Source organism: Heptranchias perlo, chromosome 4 (genome assembly GCF_035084215.1).
Source record: "Heptranchias perlo isolate sHepPer1 chromosome 4, sHepPer1.hap1, whole genome shotgun sequence".
In the NCBI taxonomy this organism is placed as follows: domain Eukaryota; kingdom Metazoa; phylum Chordata; class Chondrichthyes; order Hexanchiformes; family Hexanchidae; genus Heptranchias; species Heptranchias perlo.
In genome coordinates, this window is record NC_090328.1 from 120,855,465 (window position 1) to 120,880,347 (window position 24,883).

General features: G+C 43.7%; 1 protein-coding gene and 1 long non-coding RNA gene across 4 annotated transcripts in view; one reads left to right on the forward strand and one right to left on the reverse strand.

Annotated features, from left to right (window-relative positions):
• Nucleotides 1-24,883, reverse strand: part of LOC137321262 (A-kinase anchor protein 2) — a 152,106-nt gene that overhangs the window by 60,182 nt on the left and 67,041 nt on the right. The window contains exon 1 of one of the 3 annotated variants that reach the window (XM_067983609.1): nucleotides 7,025-7,219. The exons of the other annotated variants lie outside the window; for them this stretch is intronic. The gene's annotated coding sequence lies outside the window, so the exon portion shown is untranslated. Of the gene's footprint in view, nucleotides 1-7,024; nucleotides 7,220-24,883 lie in introns of those variants that run through there. 3 annotated transcript variants of the gene reach the window in all.
• Nucleotides 6,310-20,782, forward strand: LOC137321265 (uncharacterized). The gene is made up of 2 exons (XR_010962760.1): nucleotides 6,310-6,417; nucleotides 20,300-20,782. It is a non-coding gene; the product is annotated as an uncharacterized lncRNA (long non-coding RNA).

Here is a 24,883-nt window from a genome sequence, read left to right on the forward strand (position 1 = left end):
TGAGTACAAAACCTAGGCTGACGCTCCAGTGCAGTACTGAGGGAGTGCTGCACCATCAGAGGTGCTGTCTTTTGGATACAATATTAAACCAAGGCCCCATCTGCCCTCTCAGATGGATGTACAAGATCCCATTGCATTATTTTGAAGAAGAGCAGGATAGTTCTATCCTGTGTCCTGGCCTGATATTTATCCCTTAACCAACATCACTAAAGCAGATTATCTGGTCATTTATCTCATTGCTGTATGTGGGAGCTTACTGTGTGCAAATTGACTGCTGCATTTCCTACATTACAACAGTGACTACACTTCAAAAAAAGTACTCAATTGGCTTTGGGAAGTCGTGAAAGGCGATATATAAATGCAAGTCTTTTTTTCTATTCACTAAATAAAAAATGACAGCCTTACTTGGGGTGTACAGGCAACAAAGGTGGAAAAAATAAATAAAGTAAATCCACACTTGAGCTGTGGAATGTTTTCTTGTCAAAGGCCTTGTGTTGTCTTTGGCTGAGGCATGAGAGAGTCACATCTCAATGAAGGCCACTGAATTCCAACCTTTAGCACTGCTCCACTGCAGTTATTAGTAAACTCAGTGAAATGGCAAAAACTGCAAGGCGGAAAATTCAAAACAGACTCTGCCTGTTTCACTTCTATCTATTTCCCTTTTAAAATAAGCAAATGACCCAGGAATGTTTAAGTGTGATTTTGAAGATTTCGTATCTAGAGTATTAGAGACATTTAAAGCTACAATTCGGAGAAGCTGAATGTTTTGCTGATTAAAGAGGTGAAATAGTTTCTATTGGCACAATAATTACTTATCTGTGTTAATGCATCGTTTGATGTATCCAATATGCAAAGTGCATTTTGACCACTATTTTGGCTCATTATCCAGTGAATTTCATTATTAATAAATACTTCAAATGACTAGGTTTTGCCAACCCTCCAAGATTGTCCTAGATTCTTCAGGAATTAAAGATTAATCTCCAGGACACTGCTACGAGCAACATGGGAGAAAAATCACAGGGGCACTAAAAAAATTGTTTGTTTTTTTTCATTTTCTTTGAAGCTTTTGTTTATTGGTTAAAAAATACTGGTGATGGGGAAAACAGGCTGTTTGACTGATTGGATAATGAAGAGTCTGTTTGCTTTCCAATTGGCCGCGGGAAGACGATGCTCCACGAGGATGGACCGTGTCGGGCGACCAATGGCCGGAGCGTGGAGGCAGGGCAGTTAGAGGCGGGAGGTCATGTGATGAAACCTCCAGGAATACGTCCAGCCAGAATTGGCAACCCTATAAATGACAGTACTGTAAACCAGATCTGAGATTATCATACTCTATATAGCCTGGATATAACCAAACAGTTAGACAGCCCTCAAAATATCCAACCAGACAACCGCTGGGAGTGAATTTTGGACAAGTTTATCAAACCCATAACCCCATCCCCCAACCCCTCACCTCCCAGTGTGAGTCAGTGCCTTCAGAAGAGATGGGAAGAAAACTATGAGTGGGGGAAGTGAGAAATATGGCAACTTATATAGACGACATGCTAATCCTGGGTGACCTAAATATGACTCAAGCAAAAGGCTGGAGACGCGAAAGAATATGTAGTCTTTCACCTGAGATGGACTTGTGAGTTTGGAGAAATTGCAGTGGTGCTGGTGACATTGCTAATATTAGCTCCTCTAGTCTATCTAAATTTCACCATGGCCTAGGGGATTTTCCCATTGGTGTAATAATAAACATAGCTCAAAGGGAAGTAGTCTTCAGGATCTATGTTTTACTTTGCTCAGTGATCTCCTCACTATGTTAAAGGGGATAGTCACACAGTAAAGTACTTGGGACAAAACTCTCAACAGGTTTGTGAACAGAGGAACGGCACAATCAGTCAGTCACATCGCACGATTGCAACAGTTGTGCATGTTACCCTGCTGTAAATGTTTCGATAGAGAGGAGATAGAGAGAAAGAAACAAAGTGAAATAGGGACAAAGTGAGAGAGAAAGAGAGAGAATACCCATGAAAGTTGGGTCTCTGTTAAACAGCACTGATCCCCACTCCCAATGCCAAACCGACAGGACTGTCCAAGGATAGTGACACTGTGACAAATGCAATCTCCTCCTCTCTCCCACATCCTATGGGCACGGTACTACATAGAATGACATAGAATTTACAGCACAGAAACAGGCCAATCAGCCCAACTGGTCGACAACAACAACAACTTGCATTTATATTGCGCCTTTAATGTAGTAAAACGTCCCAAGGCGCTTCACAGGACTGATTATCAAACAAAATTTGACACTGAGCCACATAAGGAGATATTGGGATATCAGGTGACCAAAAGCTTGGTCAAAGAGGTAGGTTTTAAGGAGCATCTTACAGGAGGAGAGAGAGGTAAAGAGGTCTGTGCTGGTGTTTATGCTCCACACGAGTTTCCTCCCACCCTACTTCATCTCACCCTATCCGCATATCCTACTATTCCTCCCTCACGTACTTATCTAGCTTCCCCTTAAATCCATCACTATTCATTTAATCCTCCTCACAAAGTAGAAAGGCCAATTGAAAAGACCAGGATCTTCTGGCACCAAGTCTGGCATTTAACCCACTGAATGGTCATAAATAGTAGCACCTGAACAAAAAAAATGTTACAACTTCAGACTGCAGCACTCCTATGGTCAACATGGAACAGCCTGGGCAGGATTTTCAGAGCTAGTTGTACTAGAAATTAGATAACTTCCCAAAGTGGCAACAGCAGGTCTTTACATTAACGCTTGCTTAACCTGCTGGAGCTCCTGGGAGATATATATATTATATATAATATATGTGTGTGTGTGTGTGTGTGTGTGTGTGTGCACGCGCATGCGCACGTGTGTAAAACAATTTATTGGGATATTGCAGGTTTCCTTCTTAGTATTTACATTGTTGTCATCTGAGAACATTCTCAGGTTTTGTGGTCTATCTTGCTGGCATCTCATCTTTTGGATGAGACGTTAAACTGAGACGTCTGCCCTCTCAGGTGGACATAAAAGATCCCATGGCACTATTTCGAAGAAGAGCAGGGGGAGTTCTCCCTGGTGTCTTGGCCAATATTTATCCCTCAGCCAACATCATTAAAACAGATTATCTGGTCTATAACACATTGCTGTTTGTGGGATCTTGCTATGGGCAAATTGGCTGCCATGTTTTCTACATTATAACAAGTGACTACACTTCAAGACTACTTCATTGGCTGTAAGACATCTTGGGACGTCCTGAGGTCGTGAAAGGCGCTATGTAAATGCAAGTCTTTCTTTGTTACCTGCCCCCACCCATTGCTTCAAGGTTTCTGCTCCCGACTGCACTGAAACATTTGGATTTTGGATGATGTGCCAATGCTGGTTGCCATGGAAATGGGGAAGAGTGCTGCTTTGCTCAGTTCGTGACTGGAACTAAATCAAACGGGAGGCACAAGGCAGAAGTTGTGTTGTGTCCCAGTGGTGGTGGGAAGAAGAGGGAACAGAGAGAATATCCAAGGGGAGAGTCACATCTGGGGATGGGGTCCTCAACATCTGCCCGTGGGCGTGGGAGAAGTTCATGCAACCTCTCATAAAGGGTAAGAAAAACAAATACATTGATTAAAACTAAAGTTAAAAATGGATTTTAAAGAAGTATTATTTTATCAGTTATTCAATGTACTCGTACCCTCTGATCTATAATGGTCAGTATTTGATCAGCACTAGTTGGCACAGTAAATGTAACTTTATATTTTTTCGATCACCACCACTTGTGTCCTGATAATTCAGGTAATGTTTGTTGGGGGCAGGGGGGTGGTGGGGGCTGCTGTTCTCATAGCACTCCATTGGCAAGAGTCTCCAATGTATTTTCAGAGAAAGAATTTGTTTCCCTGAGAAAGCACCTCGATTCCTCCAGACAAGTTCTCACGGTCCGCTTCCAATCAGCCGATAGGTGCCAGGGTCGATTCCCAGTCTGTGCCGATCTCAGGCAGGGCAGCAGTTGGGCCAGAGTGGCCCCTTAGGCTGTGGGGAGGGGGGGGGGGGAGGGGGTAAATTAATCTGAGTTCCTGCTCCTGACTGTTATGTGGTGAAGGCATTCGGTGAGGACTAGTTGTGATGCCTCCCATGGTTGAATAACAGTTGACTTTCACTGCCACATATAGGGAGAATGGCACTCAGGGGCATGGGACTGGAGGGCGGAACTGCATGGGTGCAGTCTACCCCGACCCTATCCTCCAGCCCCGCGCCTTCATGAGAGAAGGGAGAACATTGGCAAACAAAAAATCCTCCACACTAAAATAGGCAAAAAGATAACACCAGAAAGCATGAATGCCAACAAAGCTATTCTACCACGGGAAGCCTCACGAGTGACTCTCATCCAGTCCTCACCCGACACTGTCACATTTTCCAGCAAGAGACCCCATGTAGCAATCAGGAGCAGGAAATCTGAATCACTTTCCCCTCTCAAGCTGATCAAAGAGAGTCAGCATGCATTTGTGAAGGGTAGGTCATGTCTGACTTATCTTGTTGAATTTTTTGAGGAATTCATGAGCATGGTGGATAGAGGAGTGTCCATGGATATTGTCAGTATGGACTTCCGGAAAGCGTTTGTTAAGGTTCCGCACTCGAAATTATTGGGACAAATTAGAATTGGAGGTAACCTTGTGACATGGGTTGGTAATTGGTTGGGTGGGGGGTGGGGGAGTAGGAGACAGAGAGTAAGGATAAAGGGTACAATCTCTGATTGGCGGGATGTGATAACTAGTGTTCCCCAGGGACCTGTACTGGGACCTCAGCTTTTCACCATATATATTAATGATTTGGATGAAGGAATAGAGAGTTGTATATCCACGTTTGCAGACGACACTAAGTTAGGAATCACAGTAAGTTGTGTAGACGGGAGCAGGAAGTTGCAAAGGGACACGGACAGACTAAGTGAGTGGGAAAAAACAATGGCAGATGGAGTTCAGCGCGGGGAAGTGTGAGGTCATCCATTTTGCATCTGAGAGAGACAAATCGGAATATTTTCTTAATGGTGAGAGACTACGAGCTGTGGAGGAGGAAAGGGATTTGGGTTTTCAGGTACACAAATCATTAAATGCTGGTGCACAGGTACAAAACGTAATCAAGAAGGCTAATGGAATGTAAGACTTTATCTCAAAGGGGTTGGAACTCAAAAGTGAGGAAGTGATGCTTCAGTTGGACAGGCCCTTGGTCGTCTCCATCTGGAGTACTGCGTTCAGTTTTGGACACCCAACTTCAGGAAAGATAATATCGGTCCTCGAAGAAGTACAGTGCAGATTCACCAGAATGATACCAGGGCTTAAAGGGTTAAATTATGAGGACAGCTTGGATAAACTTGGTTTGTATTCTCTTGAGTGCAGAACGTTGAGGGGTGATCTAATTACAGCGATTAAAATGATAAAGGCATTCAATAGGGTAGATAGAGAAACTATTTCTCTGATAGGGGGATCCAGGACAAGGAGGCACCATCTTAAAATTAGAGCTAGGCCAATTACGAATGTAATCAGGAAGTCCTTTTTCCCGCAAAGAGTAGTGAAAATCTGGAACTTCCCCCCCCACCATCTCACCCCAATGTTGATGTTAGGGGTCACTTGAAATTTTCAAGATTGAGATTGGTAGATTTTTGTTAGGCAAGGGTATCGAGGGATATGAAACAAAGGTGGGTAAATGGAGTTGAGGTACAGATCAGCCATGATCTCACTGAATGGCGGAGCAGGCCCGAGGGACTGAATGGCCTACTCCTGATCCTGTTTCCTCTGAATCAAGATTTACTGGTACTGTGAGCAGACATTTCTTTTGCCGCTTATGAGAAAATGACAGCCTTGATGCTGCAGTGTGCTGGATGTCACATTAACCAAGCTAAATATTCAAAGGGGGATGTTTGTTATCACTTCACAGTTGCATAGCCAAAGCCAAACTAAACCAAAGTTCATTAGGCCTGATTGTGTTTAGAAAATACAGCCCTGTTTATGATACATAGATTATAATACCACAGACAGGCAAAGACAAGGCCAAGCTACTGATGCCAGGCCAAGCTACTGATGCAATAGTTCTTGGAAACATCTGGCTATTTTGGGTGGCAGAAAAGCAGTGTGCCATATTACATCAATGACATTGTATGTACATGAGACACTGACATGTTTCAATGAGATTTGCAACCTGTTGCAAACAAAACAAGTTTGCCAAATATATATATTTTTGAAGACACCACCCCTTTATTGATCCGAAATAGTTCATGTGATTTCATAGTCCAATGATTGGGATCACTGACCTATGACCTTGACCATATACCTCAGTATATTCAAACAGAAAGCAATGGTGCTTCTTTATCTGTCCTCTGCTGACTGATCACCATGGAACACTTAAGTACGAATATGAAGCTGTACAATTGATCTGAACAGAACCAGGTGAGCAAACCAACTATATCTCCCCACATGACCTGTGTACGTTAGTTTTTTGTATGAATAAATATCATTGAATGCGGTACAACCCTGGGATTAACACATGGTCTAGTTCTCTAACAGGGAGAGCTTCCTGAACTCGTTGGGATACGCAGTCTCTGACTGTTCTTCACAAGTTCAGCAGATGTGACCCTGTACCCTCAAAGCTCTTGTTACATTTGTTGTACCAGCCAGTCCTGTTTGTTAACAGTGAAGTGGTTAACTGATGAGTAACAAAGCTCTACAAAAATACAACGCCACAAAATTTTGATTCACGAGCTGTCAGGAGACACATCTGCCTTTACTAAGATGTGTTAAGTAGATTGTTGCAAGTTATTCATATGTTTGCAAAACAGCTGGACAACAGGATACCATTAAATTGTTCTCATGCCTTTACTTTCCCTCAGTTATGTACCGTCTGCTCTACTAGCCCAATGCTGTGATGATGTCCTCGCTTACAAGTCTGTCAACGACAGCATTTGATTTTACTTCTATCACAGTAGTTACACAACACATCAATGAAAAGTACATTATCTTCAAATTTAAAGAGCTACGTTCCTTCAAAGTTACTCACTGACACGCGCGGAAAGAAATCTTCACCAGACTTGCAATGGCCTGTGAAGCAGTCCTACTCTGCACTGCAGTTCTACAGCCTGATGGCAGAGATCTGTACCACAATGCTCCCTCTCTTTTTCTCCTCACACATTCCTTTCCTGCCTTCTGGAGTGAGTGATGTCAGCGAGCTGGGATTGTGTGACGGAGCACAGTCCTCCTCCCACTTCATTCACACAAAGAAGCTCTTCAGTCTTGCTGTGGTATTTCTCACTTTATCGCAACCCCTCAGTCTGACGGCATCTATGCCACACCCCTTCCCCTCCCACCCTCCCCTCCCCCTTTACAATGATTCTATTTTAACGTTAAGAGGATTAGGCTCACACTGATGAATTTGGTTAACATTACTTGAAATTTGAGCATGGACTTTATAGAACATAAACATGGTTTTCTATCTTTAAATGCTGAGGCATTCTATAAGAACGAGCACAAAAACACTACTAAATTCCTGATGCTGATTACATAGATATTTACAATGGATGTCCAGGTACCACAATGTTTCTGAATGTTGACCATGAGGGTTACCCATGAGGATAAACTTCATCACCCTCCATGTTATCTGAGGGAAGGTGGTAAACTTTCTTTGTGGTGGTGGGTGAGGTAAGAGGGATGATCACACTCACATCATCTGTAGAGATACCTGTGGGCCTTTTGAGAAGGACAGGGAACTGACTCAGAGAAAATAGGAGGGAGGTAGAAAGAAAAAAAACAAAGTCTTAACCTGCACTAAGAAAATAATTACAAACCACTAGGGGTGAACAAACTGGCCTACATTTCACAGACTCTGAACTCACCACACCAAATCAAACTGAATGCAGAAGCAAAGCTTTAAAAAATACTTCTGCCTAATACTTTTGCTATTGCCTTATCTATGCCTTTGGTATCTCTAGACTTGACTATTCCAATGCTCTCCTGGCTGGCCTCCCACCTTCCACCCTCCGTAAACTTGAGCTCATCCAAAACTCTGCTGCCCGTATCGTAACTTGCACCAAGTCCCGTTCACCCATCACCCCTGTGCTCGCTGACCTACATTGGCTCCTGGTCTGGCAATGTCTCGATTTTAAAATTTTCATCCTTGTTTTCAGTTCTCTGCGTTTCTTCAATTCTGGCCTTTTGCGCAACCCTGATTTTCTTCGCTCCACCATTGATGGCCGTGCCTAGGCTCGAGAATTCCCTCCCTTAACGTCTCTGCCTCTCTTACCTCTCTCTCCTCCTTTAAGATGCTCCTTAAAACCTACCTCTTTGACCAAGCTTTTGTTCACCAGTCCTAATATCTCCTTATGTGGCTCGGTGTCACATTTTCTTTGAAAACCCTCCTGTGAAGCGCCTTGGGACGTTTTACTATGTTAATAGCGCTATATAAATGCAAGTTGTTGTTGTTGCAGTGATTATATACCATCTGAACACTAATGCAGCAGCCACACATTCTGTTGATAAAGAACAGAAAGCACTGCCTGCAGGTGCATGAATAGTGATGTGAGGGTAATCAATGGAGCCTTGTACTTGGGGAGTGCCATACCACTGTCTCCCTCTTCCACTGATGCTGCACGCCTCACTTAAACTTGATGTATGTTGGTAAGTAGCAGAGGGAGACATCTGTTACTTCCGTTAGTGATGTAATGGTGAATGACCATACCGGCTTATCCAAGTGCTAATGTCCTGTGGTGCCTGGAAGTTCCCATTGATGTAGGTATTAATTGGGAAGGGGCCACTTTCACTTCCAGTGTGGTCTGATATTGTCTGTGGCTGTAGGTTAAGTTGCAGAAGTTCTACCATTACCAACAAGCCAGGGGATCAACCCTGGTTCAATGAGGAGTGTAGAAGAGCATGCCAGGAGCAGCACCAGGCGTACCTAAAAATGAGGTACCAACCTGGTGAAGCTACAACTCAGGACTACATGCATGCTAAACAACGGAAGCAACATGCCATAGACAGAGCTAAGCGATTCCACAACCAACGGATCAGATCAAAGCTCTGCAGTCCTGTCACATCCAGTCGTGAATGGTGGTGGACAATTAAACAACTAACGGGAGGAGGAGGCTCTGCAAACATCCCCATCCTCAATGATGGCGGAGTCCAGCACGTGAGTGCAAAAGACAAGGCTGAAGCGTTTGCAACCATCTTCAGCCAGAAGTGCCGAGTGGATAACCCATCTCAGCCTCCTCCCGATATCCCCACCATCACAGAAGCCAGTCTTCAGCCAATTTGATTCACTCTACGTGATATCAAGAAATGGCTGAGTGCACTGGATACAGCAAAGGCTATGGGCCCCAACAACATCCCAGCTGTAGTGCTGAAGACTTGTGCACCAGAACTAGCTGCGCCTCTAGCCAAGCTGTTCCACCACAGCTACAACACTGGCATCTACCCGACAATGTGGAAAATTGCCCAGGTATGTCCTGTCCACAAAAAGCAGGACAAATCCAATCCGGCCAATTGCCGCCCCATCAGTCTACTCTCAATCATCAGCAAAGTGATGGAAGGTGCCGTCGACAGTGCTATCAAGCGGCACTTACTCACCAATAACCTGCTCACCGATGCTCAGTTTGGGTTCCGCCAGGACCACTCGGCTCCTGACCTCATTACAGCCTTGGTCCAAACATGGACAAAAGAGCTGAATTCCAGAAGTGAGGTGAGAGTGACTGCCCTTGACATCAAGGCAGCATTTGACCGAATGTGGCACCAAGGAGCCCTAGTAAAATTGAAGTCAATGGGAATCAGGGGGAAAACTCTCCAGTGGCTGGAGTCATACTTAGCACAAAGGAAGATGGTAGTGGTTGTTGGAGGCCAATCATCTCAGCCCCAGGGCATTGCTGCAGGAGTTCCTCAGGGCAGTGTCCTAGGCCCAACCATCTTCAGCTGCTTCATCAATGACCTTCCCTCCATCATAAGGTCAGAAATGGGGATGTTCGCTGATGATTGCACAGAGTTCAGTTCCATTCGCAACCCCTCAGATAATGAAGCAGTTCGAGCCCGCATGCAGCAAGACCTGGACAACATTCAGGCTTGGGCTGATAAGTGGCAAGTAACATTCACGCCAGACAAGTGCCAGGCAATGACCATCTCCAACAAGAGAGAGTCTAACCACCTCCCCATGATATTCAACGGCATTACCATCACCGATTCCCCCACCATCAATATCCTGGGGGTCACCATTGACCAGAAACTTAACTGGATCAGCCATATAAATACAGAGAGATTTAGGGAGGGAATTCCAGAGCGTGGGGCTGAGACAGCTGAAGGCACGGCCGCCAATGATGGAGCGAAGGAAATGGGGGATGCACAAGAGGCCATAATTGGAGGAACGCAGAGATCTTGGAAGGTTGTAGGTCTGGAGGACATTACAGAGATAGGGTGGGGTGAGGCCATGAAGCGATTTGAACACAAGGATGAGAATTTTAAATTTGAGGTGTTGCTGGACCAGAAGCCAATGTCGGTCAGTGAGCACAGGGTAATGGGTGAACGGGACTCGGTGCAAGTTAGAATATGGGCAGAAACATTTTGGATGAGCTAAAGTTTAAGGAGGATGGAAGATGGGAATCCGGCCAGGAGAGCATTAGAATAGTTGAGTCTGGAGGTAACAAAAACATCGATAACATATCAGCGGTACTCATGCTGCATTTGGTAGCAGCACGTCCGGTAAGTCCACCTCCAAAGGCTTCAAAACTCTCAGTCTGTGGTCTCCTGTTGTTCCCATTTTATCCTCCCTTCTGTTAAATGCAGTGTGGGGACAGAGTTGATGGAACTTTATTCTGCATCCCACTCCAGAGGCTTGAGCACATAATCCCGGCCGACACTCCAGTACAGTACTGAAGGAGCGCTGCACTGTCAGAGGTGCCGTCTTTTGGAAGAGAAGTTAAACCTTTTTTGTCCATGTTTGGACCAAGGCTGTAATGAGGTCAGGAGCCGAGTGGTCCTGCCTGCTCTCACAGGTGGGCGTAAAAGATGCCATGGCACTATTTCGAAAACATTTATCCCTCAACCAACATCACTAAAAAACAGATTATCTGGTTATTATCTCATTGCTGTATGTGGGATCTTGCTTTGCAGAATTTGGCTGCCGCATTTCCCTACATTATAACAATGACTGCACTTCAAAAGTACTTCATTGGCTGTAAAGCACTTTGGGATGTCCTGAGGTTGTGAAAGGAGCTATATAAATGCAATTTCTTTCTTCTTTCTTTTGCATCTAACTGAGCTATAGTTGACAGGAGTGCGTGATACAGCTGTCGGGTCTAAAAATGATTCTATTCTCCAGCGTTGATATCTGCCACTTTGATAAGCACAAAAATTCACTGTGAAATTATAAACTTCAGAATGTACCGCACCTGAACACCATCAGATTTACTGCATAAAGATTTAATCCAGCATCAGCTGTGTTTAGTATCAACAATATTATCAAGGGATATTTTCAGAATTTTCAACAGATACATGGTATGAGTCTAAATACACTCGAACAATAGGGTCATAATGTTAAAGCACAAACAATGATAAAACATTCTGACATAATAGGACAGAATTTGCTAGGAAAATAACGGTGAGTTTAATGGTGCTCGCTGTAATTAATGTGTAAATTGTCCAGCAACTTGTGGTGAGGAAGAGATACCCTGCGAATTGCGAATCACCACAAGTTGCTGGACGATGTGTGCTGCTCCGCTGTTAGCCTCACGAAAACGGCAGCTCGCCCTCAACCTCCCCGTGAGTTTCATGAAGTTGCTGCATTTGCCGATCACCGATTAAGCTCGCCGCAGAAAGTTAATGCTGGTATTTAACTGCATAAGGACCTTTTAATTTAGACTTAAATTGGGGGCATGATTAAGAAGTTTGCAGATGATACAAAAATTGGCCATGTGGTTGATAGTGAGGAGGAAAGCTGTAGACTGCAGGAAGATATCAATGGACTGGTCAGGTGGGCAGAAGAGTGGCAAATGGAATTCAATATGTAGAAGTGTGAGGTAATGCATTTGGGGAGGGCAAACAAGACAAGGGAGTACACAATAAATGGGAGGATACTGAGAGGTGTGGAGGAACAAAGGAACCTTGGAATGCATGTCCACAGATCCCTGAAGGTAGCAGAACAGGTAGATAAGATGGTTAAGAAGGCTTACGGGATACTTTCCTTTATTAGCCGAGGCATAGAATATAAGAGCAGGGAGGTTATGCTCGAACTGTATAAAACGTTGGTTAGGCCACAGCTTGAGTACTGCATACAGTTCTGGTCACCACATTACAGGAAAGATGTAACTGCAGTAGAGAGGGTACAGAGGAGATTTACAAGGATGTTGCCAGGACTGGAGAATTTTAGCTATAGGGAAAGATTGGATAGGCTGGGGTTGTTTTCTTTGGAACAATGGAGGCTGAGGGGTGATTTAATTGAGGTGTACAAAAATATGAGGGGCCTAGATAGAGTGGATAGGAAGGACCAATTTCCCTTAGCAGAGAGGTCAATAACCAGGGGCATAGATTTAAAGTGATTGGTAGAAGGATTAGAGGGGAGCTGAGGAGAAATGTTTTCACCCAGAGGATGGTGGGGATCTGGAACTCACTGCCTGAAAGGGTGGTAGAGGCAGAAACGCTCAACTTGTTTAAAAAGTATCTGGATGTGCACCTGAAGTGCCGTGACCTACAGGGCTACGGACCAAGTGCTGGAAAGTGGGATTAGGCATCATAGCTCTTTTTCGGCCGGCATGGACTTGATGGTCCGAATGGCCTCCTTTGTGCCATAAGTTTCTATGATTTTACGATAATGAGGAGATTTATGTTCCTGCAATGTCACCCAGCCTCTCTGGTCTAGAAAGGGAACACTGTAAACCGTGGAGTCTCATTCCTACAGGTAGTAAATTGTTGTTAAGAAATTTTTAACATTTTAAATTTGAAACTCTTTCTGTCTCTTTTTTTTTCTCTCTCTCTCAATCCAATCTTTCTTTCCCTCTCATTATTTCTCTTTGTGTGCCTGATTTGACTCTAAATCACCCTATTTCCTTCTCCGTCGTTCCTTTGTTTCTTTCTCTACCCTTAAATCTTATTGATTAAGGAGATAGACTGTAGGTCCTATCGTTCACTAAGGTCCTAGATGCCCCGTTATCAGCTCGCACTTCCAGCAATTTGCACAGCAAAAATTTTTTTGAGCCAAAGGGTGCAGGAAAATATCTATCCAACAGGGCACAGCATGAAATGCTTTGCCCCAGCAAATTCTGGGCCATTGTGTTAAGAAGTAGTCTCAGTTTTATTGTAGTACATGGAGAATTATTAGGACTGCTAGAAACACATAATGTTATGCGGATTAATTATATAAAGGCCACAACTATTCTGTTTGCTTCCCCCTCTCCTCCCTTGTTGTAACACCTCCTTCGGCCTCCCGTCACCACGACGATCTAGGGGGGATAAGGCAGTCGGATCTGGTTGAACGAACTAAATTGAGCCCCAGTATTAATCTAGCCCAATAAGCTTCCTTGAAGAAAGAAATGAGTTTGAGTGGAGAATTGGGTTAGCAATACTGTCCCTTCACCTCTCGAGACATGCCTTTGAATCGAGGACGGATGTCCCGTCTCTCTGCCGGCTCGGAAAGTTTCAAAATTAAATTATTTTGGACAGTCTAAATCAGCTGAAGAGTAAAGCCCCAAGAATGTGTCTAATCCAACACGAGGAGAGCTTCCCAAACCCACCAACGTTTCTTCCACGTTCCGCACCAACAAACTTTACTGCCTCTCTGAATGAGTGCCGTTGATTGGTGCCACTCTCAGAATAGCATTGAGACTGTCCAAAGTCATTGCACATAGAACCCTTACAGTTAGCAAATAAAGGAGGTTTTCATTCCATCAGTTTAGTACTGGATTCAGAGCTAGTCCCCATCAATGAAAGGACAGTGTGTTAACTCACTGTACCAACCAATTCCCCCCACCCCCCCCCCCCCCGCACCTTAAAAAATAACATCGTGATGCTAAGTCAGAGATATAATTGGGTTCACTGCCAGGAGGAGAAGGATTCATTGAGAAATAATGCGCTACATTTTCCAGAGGTATAACACACCTATTGATATCATGACACAACTTTACTTCTACATTTATAAAGAGGTTGATGCATGCAGGAGTATACGAAATACATTCAACAAGAATCTGTGCAAAGTATGCTGTCATATTTAACTTCAGGCATCAGGAGGCTGTACAAATGAGGGATCCAATCAATCAAGGCTTCAGCTCACCTCTTGTAGGAGGGCTGAACCTTATTGAAATGCATGTGTGTAGCTTTGACCTCTGATCTTTGACTTATTTCCCCATTATCGCACATGGATGAAAACAATGTGGGCCACTGTCTTTTCACACTCTTGTTTTTAGTTTGCGCTGTTGCGTTGGAATTCCTAAGCATAAACCTGAAATGTTTTTCAATGGTTCACTACAGTGATCTTTACCCATCTCGTTCCATAGATTCTTTTTAAAAAAATTGTATGTTTATTTTGTTCAAATAAACACCAGTATGGAACATGGATGAAAGCTCGCTTTAACCCAGGACCCGTGATGCATCTGACCTCTGCACGTGACCTGGGGCAGTTACACAATTAGCCAAGAATCAGGAGGAGTACGCTCGCTAAAATCCTTTTCAATTTCCTGTGCTGAATTACTGTCCAGGGGGTTAATTGGGCCGGCAGGAAATTTATAGACTTACGGCAACTATAGAGTGTGGCCTCCAAGCTCCATAAACACCAGGGTCCAATACTGAGGGAACCGAGGCTGCAGGCTACCCCATGTGGCTCTCAGATGTGACTTCAATATGACGAGCTACATAGCGCGAGGCAGACAGGAGCATTTGTAACGGTTTCCGTGTGGAACTGGTCGAGACAAACTGCCTTTTTTTTTGCATTAAGGCAGAACAAGCAAATCCAGAGGTTTTGTTTTTTGCAAAACTTCTACGTGCAACAACAACAATTTGCATTTATATAGCGCCTTTAACGTAGTAAAAACTTTTCCAAGGCCCTTCACAGGAGCGATTATCAAGCAAAATTTGACGCCAAGCCACGTAAGGAGATATTAGGATAGGTGGTCAAAAGTTTGGTCAAAGAGCTAGCTTTTAAGGAGCATCTTAAAGGAGGAGAGAGAGGTAGAGAGGTAACTTAGCAGAGTACCATGCAGGCTGCTTTGACTGGGTGTGTACGATTTCTTAATGAAGCCATAAATTTCAAACTTGAATCCATAAGAGCATAAGAAATAGGAGCAGGAGTAGGCCATACGGCCCCTCAAGCCTGCTCCGCCATTCAATAAGATCAAGGCTGATCTTCGACGTCAACTCCACTTTCCCATCCAATCCCGATATCCCTTGATTCCCTTAGAGTCCAAAAATCTATTGATATCAGCTTTGAATATACTCAACAACTGAGCATCCACAGCCCTCTGGGGTAGAGAATTCCAAAGATTCACAACCTTTTAGGTGAGGAAATTTCTCCTCATCTCAGTCCGAAATGGCTGACCCCTTATCCGAGTCTATGCCCCCTAATTCTGGACGTTCCAGCCAGGGGAAACATCCTCTCAGCATCTACCCTGTCAAGCCCTCTCAGAATATTATATGTTTCAATGAGATCACCTCTCATTCTTTTAAACTCCAGAGAGTATAGGCCCAAGCTACTTAATCTCTCCTCACAGGGCAACTCTCTCATCCCAGGAATTAATCTAATGAACCTTCATTGCACTGCCTCTAAGGCACGTATATCCTTCCTTAGGTAAGAAGACCAAAACTGTACACAGTACTCCAGGTGAGGTCTCACCAAAGCCCTGTACAATTGCAGCAAGACTTCCTTACTCTTGTACTCCAACCCCCTTGCAATAAAGGCCAACATACCATTTGCCTTCCTAACTGCTTACTGTACCTGCATGCTAACTTTCTGTGCTTCGTGTACAAGGACACCCAAATCTCTCACCATTTAAAAAATAATCTGTTTTTCTATTTTACCTACCAAAGTGAATAAAAACTGAATTTAAAATTCTCAAACTACCACGGTGGGATTTGAATTCACATTCTCTGGATTATTACTCCAGATCTCTGGATTACTAACATAACCACCACGCTACCGTACCCTGACCAGCATACCAGGCCAACCCGTCAGTGTTTACCTAGTAACTCATTCTCAAGCGACATGTCAGAAGGCAGAATGACAGGATTGGTACCCCGCCCAATAAAGTGCTCTAGTGTTGGTGGAGACTGACCTCACCTCACCTCTTTACCTCCTTCACCAATCGGTAAGTTTAGATCAAAGAACCAGCAAAAAAAATTACATTTACAAAATCCAGAGTTTTGCATTTTAAAGAGGGAATCTCATTATCAAAAAACCACACAGTTGAAAAGAACTATGATTAGTTTCATCTGCCTGATTTCCTGTTTACTGTGACTGATTTGTACATAATTTATATTGATTTGCATATTTAAAAAAGAATACTGCGATAAGCTCATCAGAAAAACTGACGAGCAGGAGATAGTCAATCTGATGGTGAGGTGGAGTTGAATTAAAATGCACACAGTTGCAATGACAGGAATCTTTGAAGCTTCTTTATACGGTCAGGCTCACTGGGGGTAATTTTAAGCAAACTCGCCGGGCAGGAATCCCACAGGATCGGGTGGAATACCGGTTTTACACCCCGACTGATATTGCTCCCTGCTGACTTAAATGGAGAGTAAAATCGGGCGGGGTGCTGCACCCGAACCTGTCCATTTCCCGACTGGTGGGTTACGTTACAATTCCCCCCAATTAACTCTTTCCAGTTTGGTCCTCCAGGTCCACAGCAATACTGCGAGCTGCTGCCAACCCATGCTCACCCCCTTCCCGTTCGTTTCCCTCCCCCACCTCGGAAGCTGAGGGCTGCAGCTGACGTTTGAACAGCTGATCCCGCTCTGGGCGATTGGGCATAGGGGTGACCGTTTGGCGCTGAGGACCAATTTCGGGAGATCCTCTGGCTAACCTCTTTGTCGTGCATTTTGCGCGCGGACGCTAACCAATTTCTGTCCCAGACGGTTTCCAGCGATTGAGGAGGTCTAGGACAAGGGGATTATAGACACAAGATTAGGAGATTTAGGACAGAGAGCAGGAAAAAAACATTTGTTTACACATAGGGTTGTCAGACTATGGAATGTACTACCAGAGTTAGTGATTGAAGCAGGGACCATGTCAACATTTAAGAATAGGTAAGCTATTTTATTGATGAGATAAAATTCTGCAGAACTTTACGCAACTGATCTCGAGAGCCTAACCAGGTGTACCCTAATCATTAGTTAATTGTAGACAGCAGTGACCAGTTGTCAATTGAAGCACCCATACCTCTTTGTGACTACATAGAATTACCGAGAATTTACAGCACAGAAGCAGGCCATTCGGCCCAACAGATCTATGCTGGTGTTTATGCGCTACATGAGCCTCCTCCCTCCCTACTTCATCTCACCCTATCAGCATATCCTTCTACGATATCAGTGTCACCTACGGTGCAGTGTCAGGCGCATTCTGGGCCCAATTTGCCGATTGCGTTCCAGGCCAGTATGTCCACAGATAACATACTACCTATAATGCACTAGAAGGGCAAAGGCACCTTATAGTTATATAAATTGAGAAGGTGAATTTCTTAATTCCACATAATAGCTGTAACCCAGGGATGGTTAAAGCTGCCTGATAATGGATTGTGTTTGTGAGGAAACTACTGATACCTACAATATTTCAACGGGACGCAGTTCTTTAAAGGTAGCAAGGGTATCTGGCACTAAAACGATTAAAGGTGAATATGAAAAGGGACTTTCCCATTTAGCTGACGAAACAAAGCTAGGTAGGAAAGTAAGCTGTGAGGAGGACACAAAAAGTCTGCAAAGGCATATAGACAGGTTAAGTGAATGGGCAAGAAGGTGGCAGATGGAGTATAATGTGGGGAAGTATGAGGTTATTCACTTTGGTAGGAAGAATAGAAAAAAGGATTTTTTTTAAATGGGGAGAAACTATTAAATGTTGGTGTTCAGAGAGATTTGGGTGTCCTTATACACGAAGCTCAGAAAGTTAATATGCAGGTACAGCAAGCAATTAGGAAGGCAAATGGTATGTTGGCCTTTATTGCAAAGGGGGTTGGAGTACAAGAGTAAGGAAGTCTTGCTGCAATTGTACAGGGCTTTGGTGAGACCACATCTGGAGTGCTGTGTACAGTTTTGGTCTCCTTACCTCAGGAAGGATATACTTACCTTAGGGGCGGTGCAACAAAAGTTCACTAGATTAATTCCTGGGATGAGAGGGCTGTCCTATGAGGAGAGATTGAGTAGAATGGGCCTATAGTCTCTGGAGTTTAAAGAATGAGAGGTGATCTCATTGAAATATAAAATTCTGAGAGGGCTTGACAGGATAGATGCTGAGAGGCTGTCACCCCTAGCTGGAGAGTCTAGAATTAGGAGGCATAGTCGCAGGATAAGGGGTTGGCCATTTAGGATTGAGATGAGGAGACATTTCTTCACTCAGAGGGTTTTGAATCTTTGGAATTCTCTATCCCAGAAGGCTGTGGATGCTGAGTCGTTGAGTATATTCAAGGCCGGGATCGATAGATTTTTGGACTCTTAATGGAATCAAGGGATCTGGGGATCGGGCGGGAAAGTGGAGTTGAGTTCGAAGACCAGCCATGATCTTATTGAATGGTGGATCAGGCTTGAGGGATCGTATGGCGTATGGCCTACTCCTGCTCCTACTTCTTATGTTATTATAGTTCTGTATGAGAGTAAGCTACTGCTGCAGTGCCTAAAGCTTTAAGGTTGGCTTTAACGGAAAGATTTTATATATAAATATTTATATCAGGAAAATTCAAAATTCAGTGGCTGTCAATCCGATGAGTCCCATCTCAGCTGGTGACAGGTGAGAATGACCACAGGTGACATGACCCCTTTAGCAGGGTCACAGCAGCCAAGAGTTCCTGTGCTGTGAAAGTGGGAGGAGTCTATGCTTTCTTGGTTCACCCTCCCACCTGAGTTATTCCCAGGGTGCGCCTGCAACCTACTTTCCATGTCTAGCTCCTCTCTGCTACTTTAGCAGTGACTGCTATAGCTTGATAGAGCAACACAAAGCAATCCTTTCTCATAAAGGAATCATTAACACAACAACAACTTGCATTTATATAGTGCCTTTAACATAATAAAACGTCCCAAGGTGCCTCACGGAAGCGCAATCAAACAAAATATGACACCGAGCCACATAAGGAGATATTAGGACAGGGGACCAAAAGCTTGGTCAATGAAGTAGGTTTCAAGGAGCATCTTAAAGGAGGAGAGAGAGTTAGAGAGGGGGGAGAGGTTTGGGGAAGTAATTCTAGAGCTTAGGGCCTAGGCAGCTGAAGGCACTTATATATATATTTTTTAAAGCATACTGCATTTTAATTTGGCTTCCTTCTCTAATCACACCCCTCCAAACAGTTTGAGAGCAGGGATTCATGAGGAGAATCACGAGAGAGAGCACACCCACGTTATACCAGTCACACCACAACATGGTAGAGCGGCAACACTTTGCTCATCTATTTTGTGCTTAGTTACTTGATTAGAATTACTTGCTGAATAATAGTAATGTTTCACAAAATAAACCCCAAAAAGGGTTTCATGATTAGCATGAATGATGAGCAAGTAATGCAGCAAAACATGAGGTGTTTGAGTATTCACAGCAACAAAATAAAATCCTCATCTACCACCCGATGTGAAGCTGTACTTGTTGCTTGGGTTAGTTATGGAAATTTGTTAGCAAAATGATGAGTCATCTGGTAAACTAACTAGCCGTCAAGGCTGGTCAGTTGGTATTTAGTTTTAGTGTTTAATTCACGGCCACTTCTCTCCCAGGAATGCCCCACCTTGAAGAAGTTCTGCTTTTCTCCGGGACGGGATTTCTGTTTGTCCCTTTTGCCTTGTCCACCTTCATCACTTTCTGGTTCCCTTCTCCTGTTTGATCAGGTTTCTGCTAAAACTCGCTTTCACAGCCACACTGCTTTCCTCAGCAACTGTCTCCAGCTCCGACTTATTCCATGTGGATTCCAACCTAAATTGCACCCTTCATGTTTCGGATCCACCCTTGATCATCGATATCTCCATGATATTCCGCGTTACTCTCACAGACCTTCCCCTTTGTTCTTTCCTCACCTCCGCCCCTTTCCCTGCCTCTGCACTGGCTTAAAAATGGTTAAATCTCTAACTTTTTCCAGTTCTGATGAAAAGTCATCGACCTGAAACCTTAACTCTGTTTCTCTCTCCACAGATGCTGCCTGACCTGCCGAGTTGTTTTCCGGAATTTTCTGTTTTGACTTTAGTCATTGGTATGCTTGGCCAGTAATGAAATCCCTGTGTGCAACATCCTACACCCCCTTTCAAACACTCACTGTGTTTCCAGCAACCAAACGGGATGACTACAACACTGCCAAGACCGTGGCCAATCGGTATTTCCTACTAAATTTCAAACTTTACTTGGAAACGTTCAATGTGAATTTGGCAGAGAAGCAAAATGAACCTTTGAGTAGCCTGAAGTAAGGTGAACGGATAGTAACACACAGACGACGAGTTTGGTTCCGAAGTACAATAAAAAAGGATTCCCATTGTCCACGACAATTCCTATAACATATGTTTCTGAGTTAATAAAAGTATTCATTCTCTTACCCCAATTCCTTGCTCCATTGAATGGCAAAGCACCTGCCATGGTGATGTGTATCTGAACATCACCAGCAACAATAAACTGTTAAGAAAACCCTGAGTCAAGGCTTTTATTTCCAATATATTCGCAAACCATGCAAGACTCCCTATGCTATCCTAAGGGTTTCTGTGTAGGGCCAATGTACTTAGACACTGTGAAAATCTAAACAAAGCTGCCTTTAAGAAGCTTTCTGACACTAGGGATGAGCCTTACATCAAACTCAATTATGTGGGGCGGGATGATAACCTTTCAGCCTTCCCGCTCCTCAGTTCTAACAGTGATCACTGCCTCTCTCCCTGCGTTAGTCTGCACCACTTCCCCTTGTAGATTGAGCCCAATCACTCAAACAAAAGCACAGCAGGTCAAATTCTTTCGTTGTATAACAAAATGTAGCTTCTGGTTGGAAGCGGCTGCAGTTTTGCTGCCCTTTACGTTGTGTTCACTTGTCAAGCCGATAAGAGGTACTGGATTATTGGTGCATAGGATGCCACTGTTTAGGTGAAATGGAAATGATTCAGAACCATTGGACTAAGTGCCTGAACCATTTTCAGAAGCACTTCAATAAGCCCTTGAGGAGGATTAGCTGACAAAAGCACAGGGATAGTGATGCTCCTCCCAAACATCAGCTGTCCAGGCCCCAAGCTCTGGGATTCCCTCCCTAAACCTCTCCGCCTCTCTACCTCTCTCTCCTCCTTTAACGCACTCCTTAAAACCCACCTCTTTGATCGAGTCACCTGTCCTAACATCTCCTTATGTGGCTCGTTGTGAAATTTTGTTTGATTACGCCCCTGTGAAGCACCTTGGGATGTTTTGCTACATTAAAGGCGCTATATAAATGCAAGTTGTTGTTGTATCACAGAGTGTGGTGACTCTCACAGCTCACCTTGTAATACGTATTGACTGGGTTATTATAGCTCATTCATTAACTAAACTTCATTAACTGTAAATTACTTATCAATAGTTTTCAGTGATTATGTCGCAATTGTTTAATCTCCTTTGTCGACACGATCCCCATCTCAATAGCACAAAGCACACTGACCATCACTGTTGGCAATAACGGTTTTTGAAGGCCAAACTAATTATTGGGTGGGGTGAGGTTGATGTTCACAGTATATATAATATTTTTGCTGTTGTAGAAGCCGAGATTCACTCTTTCTTTGGTTTCCCTCCACTGTGTGCCAAAGTCCTTGTGTCTATTGGTGGGTCGGGTGTTGGGATCCAGTGCTATGAAGGGGAATACGGTACATTTGGTAGGATTGAGGGGAAGAGGTTAAAGTAAAATGGAAGCTATGAGTCTTCATTTTCCTTCCCCCCCTCCACCTCAGTGAAAAACAATAAGTGAAGGAAGACTTGTACTTATGTAGGACTTTTCAAGTTGTTAAGAGCGCTTCACAAACTAATGATTAACTTTTGAAGTGTAGACAAACATGACAGTGAATTTGCACAGACCAAGGTCGCACAAACAGCAAATGAGGTAAATGACCAGTTAATCTGTTTTGGCAGCATTGGTTGAGTGATGACTGTTGGGCCAGACACTAAGAGAACTCTGTTCTCTTCTCTGAATAGAGCCAAGTGATCTTTTACGTCCACCTAAACAGGCAGACAGGCCTTAGTTTAAAATCTCATCCGTGAGATCTTGTTATAAATTGAATAGCGAAGTGGTGAAGGATGGAATACTAGAGCCTGGTCTTTCGTTGCTTCTAAGCCTTTATTCACAGATTCCCCTTACACACCACACCACACCCTAGATAAGCTCTCCTATAAAAAGGATACAAGAGAGTCCCCAACTGACACACAGCACCCGAATACAATTAATACTAGTTGATATAAATCGCATGATACAATTAACACCTCTGACAATGCTGCACTCTCTCAATACTGTACTGAGTGTCAGCCTAGATTATGCATTCGAGTCCTGGAGTGGGGCTTGAACCAACAAATTTAAAACTCCTAAAGCACAGGTTCCCAGCGTTGAACTGCGAGCCGTTCTTAGCTGATTAAAGCATTTAGTGCACTTCTATCGCATTTAGCGACTGTAATTAGAGAGTTACAATAAAAGTGTACAAGGATCAGTAAGTCTCAAGGATGCCCTTAATGCCCTGGAAATAGGAGTCCGAGCCCTGATCCCTGCCTTCCTCTCTCACCTCCTCTCATTCCCTCTCCGAGCTCATTTTCTTTATGAGACCCACCTCCTGTCCCCTTGACCCGATTCCTAGTAAACTGCCTACAACCCAAGGTTACAAGAACAGGGCAGGGTCCAAGTATTGTGAGATGTATCTCATCACCTGATTTTTGGCTCAAAAAGACCCAGAGAATTTGGATTATTTTTCATAAGTGATCTTCTTGGCCCAAACATCTTCTTCTACCATGACTTTCTCCAATTTGTTTTGCATTTTGGGGGGGTCTAGTTTCCTTCCCCAATTTTCTCCCCTTTCTATGCTAAAAATAGAACCCGCATAACCCAGGTTTTTTTTTGAAATGGTGATTAAAAACTGACTGTAACGATCTGTACCAGTAATCCACACATAGATTGCAATGCGTGGATTACTGTTGCACTGTTCTGGTCTCCATATTATAAAAAGGATATAGAGGCATGGGAAAAGGTGCAAAAAAGATTCACAAGGATGATACCAGAACTGAGAGGATATCTTTATCAGGAAAGGCTGAACAGGCTGGGACTCTTTTCTATAGAAAAGAGAAGGCTGAGGGATGACCTGATAGAGGTCTTTAAGATAATGAAAGGGTTTGATAGGGTAGACATAGAAAAAATGTTTCCACTTGTGGGGGAATCCAAAACTAGAGGTCATAAATATAAAATAGTCGTTAATAAATCCAATAGGGAATTCAGGAGAAACTTCTTTACCCGAAGAGTGGTGAGAATGTGGAACTCGCTACCACAAGGAGTAGTTGAGGTGAATAGCATAGATGCATTTAATGGGAAGCTAGATAAGCACATGAGGAAGAAAGGAATAGAAGGATATCCTGATAGGGTGAGATGAAGGAGGGAGGAGGCTCGTGTGGAGCATAAATGCCGGCACAGACCAGTTGTGCTGAATGGCCTGTTTCTGTGCTGTAGTTTCGATTTAACTCGATGTGACGCCAAAAACTTGGAATTCACACGTTTCTAAAATCCTGCTATCACTGCAAAGTCGCACTGAGCCTGTTCAGTTCTGTACAGTCAGAACAATCCCAAGTGAGTGAGCTCCTGCAGTGTTTCCACTGTCCTGCACATGGATTCCACTGATGTGATGAGTGGCATGAATTCCCAGGCCAGCAGATGCCTCTTGTTCTTTTCAGTACAAAAAAGTAGCAAAAAAAAAAGGATTTGCATTGGGTCATTTCCTCCCGCCCACTGCCATTCCCACTGATTCACAGCTGGTTTCAATCTGGAAGCCAGGGAGGGCTGAGATCCTTTACTGTGAAGCACATAACAATAAATTATTCGACATCATTTCCATTTAGGAACTGTGAAGTAAACTAGTTCCAAGGAAAAATGAGACTTCGCATTTGTAATGTTAATGGGCCTCAATTCAGTGTTTGTCCATTCACTTTGGTACTAGTGGTGATTAGCTGTCTTTGGTACTAGTGGTGATTAGCTGTCTTTGGTACTAGTGGTGATTAGCTGTCTTTGGTACTAGTGGTGATTAGCTGTCTTTGGTACTAGTGGTGATTAGCTGTCTTTGGTACTAGTGGTGATTAGCTGTCTTTGGTACTAGTGGTGATTAGCAGTCCATCACCGGCATCTCCACATTGTGGTTACTTGGGAAAGCCATCAACATATTCCCTACTTAAATCTGGAGCCTACCCTCGGCAATATCTGAGCGGAATGTCTTCTTCACACTCACATTTGTCTCGAACAATATCACTCACTAACAATTTTTTTTTTTGAGGACAATAGTTCCAAACGCTGTCTTGCTCAAAGCCTAGTTTCACAAATGTTCCGACAGAATTCAACAAACACTCTCCAGAGCAGAAACGCACAGGCCTACATTACAGGAAAGATGTAATTGCACTAGAGAGGGTACAGAGGAGATTTACGAGGATGTTGCCAGGGCTGGAGAATTTTAGCTTTGGGGAAAGATTGGATAGGCTGGGGTTGTTTTCTTTGGAACAACGGAGGCTGAGGGGAGATTTAATTGTGGTGTATAAAATTAT